The sequence below is a fragment of the Heterodontus francisci genome, unplaced genomic scaffold (genome assembly GCF_036365525.1).
Source record: "Heterodontus francisci isolate sHetFra1 unplaced genomic scaffold, sHetFra1.hap1 HAP1_SCAFFOLD_2015, whole genome shotgun sequence".
NCBI lineage: Eukaryota > Metazoa > Chordata > Chondrichthyes > Heterodontiformes > Heterodontidae > Heterodontus > Heterodontus francisci.
Window position 1 is genome coordinate 10,001 of NW_027140625.1, and position 7,500 is coordinate 17,500.

Consider the following 7,500-nt stretch of genomic DNA (forward strand, 5'->3'; position numbering starts at 1 on the left):
CCTCGCCGTATCGATCGAGTGACCTGGGCACGCACTTTTTTTTTTCCTTTCACACAGTGTGGGGTTGGCGGCGGCGGGGGGGGGGGGAGAAAGCATGCAACTTGGTTGACGTCGCCTGGTCAACTCGCATCGGTTTTCCGTCCCCATGACTGTAAGGAGCAACCGCGACCAGCGTAGCCAAACAGGTCGACCAAAGCTTTCGGCGCTCGCACGGAGAGGTGATGCCAGCCGGCGTGCGTCGCCTAACTTGGACAAAATTCTGGGCACGCACTTTTCGTTTGAGAATAGGACATACATGTAGTGCAACCCAAGGAAACCAGGCGACGCCGCCACAATCTGCGCCTGACAGACAAAGATAACCGTTCACAAGGAGCCTTGTTATTTCGCACCAAGTCTTTTGCGGGCATAGTTTCTTTCTTTGACATGTATATCTGTATGAAGGTCGGCTTTGCTCTGCCATCGCAGCCTCCCTTCTTTGCTTTTCTCACTGTACCAACAGACATGTCATAGACTTTGGTTTTTTTTTCATTAATTCTTTTCCTGTGGGTGTGGTGTGCCTCCGCACCCCCCAATCTGTTCCAAGGCCTTGTTTTCTCTCGCTCGCCAAAACACTTTGTCTGTTTTCACAGCCAGTCTACCGGCCTAGACCCAACTGTGCGATATTTCAGAGCCGGCAACAGAGCATGGAAAGTCCGCCAGATTTACCCTTAAATGCTCATAAATGACTTCCAGGCACTCTTCGGAAGGTCTTTTATTTCAAAAGAAGGTCCTTCCTTGAGGGAGCACTTCTTCGGCCACTTTGCAAGTGCAACCGCTGCCAGCAAAAGTTCTGAAAATCGAGTTCCCGAAAATCTCCGGGTACCCCGCCAACCCCCAGCCACCCGAATCGCAAGTGTCAATTCGGCGGGTTGCCTGCCGGTAGTCCTTCCGAAAATGAGGCGCCAAATCGCCGCAACGGCCATTTTTCATTTCGGCATCGGGACTTCCGACGGCAACTGATTAACTAGCCCGGGGACTAGAGCGGCAGCAAATGCAACGTGCCCTCTTGGCGGGAGCAACTTGACCGCCCCCGTGGGGAAAGGTCAACTCGGGGCCCGGGAAAGTCGCCGAGTCCGACCCCATACACTTCCATGAGTTGGGGGTTTTGGCCTTCCCGGCCCAAGGCTCGCCTTATTTCGGCCTGCACTTTCGGAAAAGGGTGCATTCCTTTTGGTTAATGATTTCACCAGCCCGGGTCTTAGCCTCTGCCCCGACGGCTAAGTCTTTTGGTTAATGATTTCCTGCGGCTGGGACTACCCTTTCCCCCCGCCCTGCAGGCACCCGGGTCGGGAGGCCGTCGGGGGCACTTTCCGGGGCAAATCCGGACCCTTACGCAAGGGAGAGTGCGCCCCCCGCCTCGGCCGGGGGTCAGGCTGCCGCCTATTAAGCCCGACAGAAAACCCGAAAAATGGACGAAAATGGGAAAAAATCCCCATCCGAAAAAGGCTTAAAAGTCGGTTGGGCGGCAGCTAGGGTCGGTCTCTGCAGACCTGGAGGCTCGGGTGGACTCTTGGAATAAACGTCCAAGTCCCGACTTGCCACCTCCTACTACTGTGCAGATACCCCGCCAACCCCCAGCCACCCGAATGACAAGCGTCCGATCAGCGGGACGAATTTGACAACTCTGGCCGGACCTCTGGAACTCCATCCCGGGTAACCGGGGCAAATTTTTCCGCTTGATCGCCCTTCCACTGGTTAACCATTTGCCCTTTCGGACTTAGTCTCTGGACATTATTCGACGGATTTTCTGGTTAACCATTTGCCCTTTCGGACTTAGTCTCTGGGCATTATTTTCGACTTTTTGGTTAATGATTTCACACTTTTTACTTACTTTTGCGCTTTTTGGTTAATGATTACTCTGCTTACTGGTTAATTATTTGCCCTTTCGGACTTAGTCTCTGGACATTATTTTCGAGTTTTTGGTTAATGATTTCACACTTTTAACATATTTTTGCGCTTTTTGGTTAATGATTACTCTGCTTACTGGTTAACCATTTGCCCTTTCGGACTTAGTCTCTGCACATTATTTTCGACTTTTTGGTTAATGATTTCACACTTTTAACATATTTTTGCGCTTTTTGGTTAATGATTTCATACTTTTTACTTACTTTTGCGCCTTTTGGTTAATGATTACTCTGCTTACTGGTTAACCATTTGCCCTTTCGGACTTAGTCTCTGGACATTATTTTCGAGTTTTTGGTTAATGATTTCACACTTTTTACTTACTTTTGCGATTTTTGGTTAATGATTACTCTGCTTACTGGTTAACCATTTGCCCTTTCGGACTTAGTCTCTGGACATTGTTTTCGACATTTTGGTTAATGATTTCACACTTTTAACTTAATTTTGCGATTTTTGGTTAATGATTACTCTGCTTACTGGTTAACCATTTGCCCTTTCGGACTTAGTCTCTGGACATTGTTTTCGACATTTTGGTTAATGATTTCACACTTTTAACTTAATTTTGTGCTTTTTGGTTAATGATTTCATACTTTTTACTTACTTTTGCGATTTTTGGTTAATGATTACTCTGCTTACTGGTTAACCATTTGCCCTTTCGGACTTAGTCTCTGGACATTATTTTTGGGTTTTTGGTTAATGATTTCACACTTTTTACTTACTTTTGCCCTTTTTGGTTACTGATTACTCTGCTTACTGGTTAACCATTTGCCCTTTCGGACTTAGTCTCTGGACATTATTTTCGAGTTTTTGGTTAATGATTTCACACTTTTAACATATTTTTGCGCTTTTTGGTTAATGATTACTCTGCTTACTGGTTAATTATTTGCCCTTTCGGACTTAGTCTCTGCACATTATTTTCGAGTTTTTGGTTAATGATTTCACACTTTTAACATATTTTTGCGCTTTTTGGTTACTGATTTCATACTTTTTACTTACTTTTGCGCCTTTTGGTTAATGATTACTCTGCTTACTGGTTAACCATTTGCCCTTTCGGACTTAGTCTCTGGACATTATTTTCGAGTTTTTGGTTAATGATTTCACACTTTTTACTTACTTTTGCGATTTTTGGTTAATGATTACTCTGCTTACTGGTTAACCATTTGCCCTTTCGGACTTAGTCTCTGGACATTATTTTCGGGTTTTTGGTTAATGATTTCACACTTTTTACTTACTTTTGCGATTTTTGGTTAATGATTACTCTGCTTACTGGTTAACCATTTGCCCTTTCGGACTTAGTCTCTGGAGATTATTTTCGAGTTTTTGGTTAATGATTTCACACTTTTTACTTACTTTTGCGATTTTTGGTTAATGATTACTCTGCTTACTGGTTAACCATTTGCCCTTTTGGACTTAGTCTCTGGACATTATTTTCGGGTTTTTGGTTAATGATTTCACACTTTTTACTTACTTTTGCGATTTTTGGTTAATGATGACTCTGCTTACTGGTTAACCATTTGCCCTTTCGCACTTAGTCTCTGGAGATTATTTTCGACTTTTTGGTTAATGATTTCACACTTTTAACTTAATTTTGTGCTTTTTGGTTAATGATTTCATACTTTTTACTTACTTTTGCCCTTTTTGGTTAATGATTACTCTGCTTACTGGTTAACCATTTGCCCTTTCGGACTTGGTCTCTGGACATTATTTTCGAGTTTTTGGTTAATGATTTCACACTTTTTACTTACTTTTGCGATTTTTGGTTAATGATTACTCTGCTTACTGGTTAATTATTTGCCCTTTCGGACTTAGTCTCTGGACATTGTTTTCGACATTTTGGTTAATGATTTCACACTTTTAACTTAATTTTGTGCTTTTTGGTTAATGATTTCATACTTTTTACTTACTTTTGCGATTTTTGGTTAATGATTACTCTGCTTACTGGTTAACCATTTGCCCTTTCGGACTTAGTCTCTGGACATTATTTTTGGGTTTTTGGTTAATGATTTCACACTTTTTACTTACTTTTGCCCTTTTTGGTTACTGATTACTCTGCTTACTGGTTAACCATTTGCCCTTTCGGACTTAGTCTCTGGACATTATTTTCGAGTTTTTGGTTAATGATTTCACACTTTTAACATATTTTTGCGCTTTTTGGTTAATGATTACTCTGCTTACTGGTTAATTATTTGCCCTTTCGGACTTAGTCTCTGCACATTATTTTCGAGTTTTTGGTTAATGATTTCACACTTTTAACATATTTTTGCGCTTTTTGGTTACTGATTTCATACTTTTTACTTACTTTTGCGCCTTTTGGTTAATGATTACTCTGCTTACTGGTTAACCATTTGCCCTTTCGGACTTAGTCTCTGGACATTATTTTCGAGTTTTTGGTTAATGATTTCACACTTTTTACTTACTTTTGCGATTTTTGGTTAATGATTACTCTGCTTACTGGTTAACCATTTGCCCTTTCGGACTTAGTCTCTGGAGATTATTTTCGAGTTTTTGGTTAATGATTTCACACTTTTTACTTACTTTTGCGATTTTGGTTAATGATTACTCTGCTTACTGGTTAACCATTTGCCCTTTCGGACTTAGTCTCTGGAGATTATTTTCGAGTTTTTGGTTAATGATTTCACACTTTTTACTTACTTTTGCGATTTTTGGTTAATGATTACTCTGCTTACTGGTTAACCATTTGCCCTTTTGGACTTAGTCTCTGGACATTATTTTCGGGTTTTTGGTTAATGATTTCACACTTTTTACTTACTTTTGCGATTTTTGGTTAATGATGACTCTGCTTACTGGTTAACCATTTGCCCTTTCGCACTTAGTCTCTGGAGATTATTTTCGACTTTTTGGTTAATGATTTCACACTTTTAACTTAATTTTGTGCTTTTTGGTTAATGATTTCATACTTTTTACTTACTTTTGCCCTTTTTGGTTAATGATTACTCTGCTTACTGGTTAACCATTTGCCCTTTCGGACTTGGTCTCTGGACATTATTTTCGAGTTTTTGGTTAATGATTTCACACTTTTTACTTACTTTTGCGATTTTTGGTTAATGATTACTCTGCTTACTGGTTAATTATTTGCCCTTTCGGACTTAGTCTCTGCACATTATTTTCGAGTTTTTGGTTAATGATTTCACACTTTTAACATATTTTTGCGCTTTTTGGTTACTGATTTCATACTTTTTACTTACTTTTGCGCCTTTTGGTTAATGATTACTCTGCTTACTGGTTAACCATTTGCCCTTTCGGACTTAGTCTCTGCACATTATTTTCGACTTTTTGGTTAATGATTTCACACTTTTAACATATTTTTGCGCTTTTTGGTTAATGATTTCATACTTTTTACTTACTTTTGCGCCTTTTGGTTAATGATTACTCTGCTTACTGGTTAACCATTTGCCCTTTCGGACTTAGTCTCTGGACATTGTTTTCGACATTTTGGTTAATGATTTCACACTTTTAACTTAATTTTGTGCTTTTTGGTTAATGATTTCATACTTTTTACTTACTTTTGCCCTTTTTGGTTAATGATTACTCTGCTTACTGGTTAACCATTTGCCCTTTCGGACTTAGTCTCTGGAGATTATTTTCGAGTTTTTGGTTAATGATTTCACACTTTTTACTTACTTTTGCGATTTTTGGTTAATGATTTCACACTTTTTACTTACTTTTGCGATTTTTGGTTAATGATGACTCTGCTTACTGGTTAACCATTTGCCCTTTCGGACTTAGTCTCTGCACATTATTTTCGAGTTTTTGGTTAATGATTTCACACTTTTTACTTACTTTTGCGATTTTTGGTTAATGATTTCATACTTTTTACTTACTTTTGCGATTTTTGGTTAATGATGACTCTGCTTACTGGTTAATTATTTGTACTTTCGGACTTGGTCTCTGGACATTATTTTCGACTTTTTGGTTAATGATTTCACACTTTTAACATAATTTTGCGCTTTTTGGTTAATGATTACTCTGCTTGCTTGTTACTGATTTCCCCTTTCGGACTTGATCTCTGGCCGTTCTTTTCGACCTTTTTGGATCAGGTTTCCACACTCTGAAATTATTTTGGGCTCACTGATTAGGCGAGATCAAGGGGGCATGCCTGGGCACTTTGGGCTCAGTTTGGGAAGGCGGCGTCCGTGTGCTCCTCCGCCCTTCCCGCACTTGCGGCTAGGTTTGCCAAACTGCGCTGACCCGCAGCCCTGCCTTTTTGCCCACGGCACGGAACGACTCAAGTCTGGCTCCGTTCCAGGCCGTTGCCTCCGGCTGCCCGCCGTCCGGCCGGCCTGGGACGTACCCCGGCTGACGGCGCCGGAGCCCCTCTAGCAGCCACCGGTGCCGCGGGCCAATGGGTCCGGGCGTTCCGGAGCTATCGGTGGGGAAGTGCTCTCCCCTTTTCCTGACGCCGTTCGCCCGAGCAGAGGTGCAGCCTGACGGGACTGCTGTCGCCTTCCGCGGCGCACCGGCCCCTTTCACCTGCCGTCGACCGCGCGGAGCTCGGACCTTCCTCCCCGAAGTTATGGCCCCGGCGCCGGAGGGTTCCCGGGGCCGGGCATTCAGCGGGGTGAGTCTTCACCTTCCCGGTCAGCCTGCGGGGTCGGTGCGCCGGCACTCGACGCGGGAGGGTCCCCTCTTTCCGTAGAGCCCCGCCCGGTGCCGATCGGCCGGCGGATTGCGGAGCGAACCGCGCCTGACCGACGGGCCTCGGAAACCCGTTGCAGTCGACGGGGGGGAACCGGACAGCGGGACGAGGTGCCGATTCCACCCGCAGATTCGATCCCGAAATCCCGCGGGATTCGGCGGTCCGACCCGACAGATTCAAACGTCGCCCGGGCGGCCCCCAGCGGTCGGGCCGGCCTGGTTCCGCCACCGCCCGATGCCCCTCGCCCCCGGCTACCGCCGACCGCGCCGACCGAGGGAATGCGGCCGGACGTCCGGCGGCAATCGGCCGGAAAGCGGTATGGCCATTTCCTACTGTCCCTCGGACGGGCAGAGGGGCGGCGCCGGGGCACTCGCGGACCAGGCCGCGCCCCTCCGAGCCCTACCGCCTGCCGTCGACCGCGCGGGGATCGGACCTCCCTCCCCGAAGTTATGGCCCCGGAGCCGGAGGGTAGCCGGGGCCGGGCATTCAGCGGGGTGAGTCTTCACCTTCCCGGTCAGCCTGCGGGGTCGGTGCGCCGGCACTCGACGCGGGAGGGTCCCCTCTTTCCGTAGAGCCCCGCCCGGTGCCGATCGGCCGGCGGATTGCGGAGCGAACCGCGCCTGACCGACGGGCCTCGGAAACCCGTTGCAGTCGACGGGGGGGGGGGAACCGGACAGCGGGACGAGGTGCCGATTCCACCCGCAGATTCGATCCCGAAATCCCGCGGGATTCGGCGGTCCGACCCGACAGATTCAAACGTCGCCCGGGCGGCCCCCAGCGGTCGGGCCGGCCTGGTTCCGCCACCGCCCGATGCCCCTCGCCCCCGGCTACCGCCGGCCGCGCAGACCGAGCGAATGCGGCCGGACGTCCGGCGGCAATCGGCCGGAAAGCGGTATGGCCAT